Source organism: Peromyscus eremicus, chromosome 17 (assembly GCF_949786415.1).
Source record: "Peromyscus eremicus chromosome 17, PerEre_H2_v1, whole genome shotgun sequence".
NCBI classification, from domain to species: domain Eukaryota; kingdom Metazoa; phylum Chordata; class Mammalia; order Rodentia; family Cricetidae; genus Peromyscus; species Peromyscus eremicus.
Genome location: NC_081433.1, coordinates 7,487,923 through 7,489,344, shown reverse-complemented (window position 1 = coordinate 7,489,344; position 1,422 = coordinate 7,487,923).

The window sequence follows — 1,422 nt, the reverse complement described above, 5'->3', positions numbered from 1 at the left end:
GGATAACAAAGAGTGTGTGTGTTCCTAAGGACAGGTGGTATGGAGCTCACCAGTGGCTCCATGCCTTTCTAACGAGCTCAGGAGCACCTGCGCCGTGCTGTTCTCCTGGGCTTGATCCTCTCCTCCTCCTAGAAGATGCTCTCTGTGTGGAGAGAGGAGATTTCCCTGAGAAGCTGTGCATGCCTATCATTCCCGCTGCTCCACACCCCATGGCTCCAGGGCAAGGTTGAGAACAAACAGCCCAAGCTTTCCGTGTGCGCGGCCGGGTGCAGGAAAAAAATTCTGGGCAGGCAGGGTCTCTACTTGCAGCATCAGAAACTTTACACTCTTCTAGGGGTCACTATGAGGCTCTCCCGGATGTACAGTGACTAGATGGCCATCCTCCCTGCCTGCCACTCAGCTATTCTTGGCCAGTAGCCAGACTGAGGGGCCCCATTGGTTATGGGCCCCTACGCTGGAAGGAAGTACCTTTTGGACAGAAACCTGTGACTTTGGGGTCCTGTGGTACCTTTTGTCAAGGATGATATTTATGGAGCTGGAGGAAGGCTTGTGGTGGAGCTTTGAAGGTTGTGGTGGAAATGGCTGGTGGAGACATCAAGTCCCTCCAAGGCTGTTGCAAAGTCCAAATGAGCCCCAGAGACACTGGCATGAGGGACAGACCCCATGGTAACTGACCAAGGCCAAGAGAGTCTCTTGGTTTGTGGAGTTGGTAAAGTGGGTCTTTGGATATCTACCAACCCTCAGCACCTCCCTCTGGCTGTTATCAGATGTGGCCCTCCCCTAGGAACAAGCAGATGGGTCCTGAGAGCTACCCTGGAGCCAGGCTCTGGCTCATGTCTTGCAACATCACTGAACTCCATCTTGACACCCAGGAGGGAGCTGAAGTTGCTCCACATAGAGTATCCAGAGCTTCAGCTCAGGGCTTGGCCCACTGGCCTAGATCTACGTAAGGTCCTCATCATGGCCAAGCTGGGATTCAAACCCAGGCTGGGCCAACTTCAGAGCCTGTGTTCTTACTGAGACATCACTCCCGGGATCTAGTCAATTCCTCTGAGTCCACACGGGAAATGCGAAAGAGGCAGGGCCGCAGGGGTGAGGTGAGATGAGGCTCTGTCAGGGTGAGGGGTGGAAGAACTCAGTCTCCAAGGGAGGTCTCCTCCCCAAGTGAGGAGGAGGCCCAAGAAATGTCCTGGTCATGAGTAGGACAGGCCTTCATGCATGGTGGTTGGGACCATGGTATGGGTGACAATCACTTCGAGGTCCTAACTGTTTCGGGGAAAGGGAGAACCACACTTTCGATTTGGTTGAGGAGGGAGTCCTTCAATAACTTGGCCTAGGATCCCTTAATTTGGACTTGTCCTGTCAAATACCCCTGCAAAGCTCCAGCTCATCCAAGAGCTGCTAAGAAGAGCCTCTGTGGCA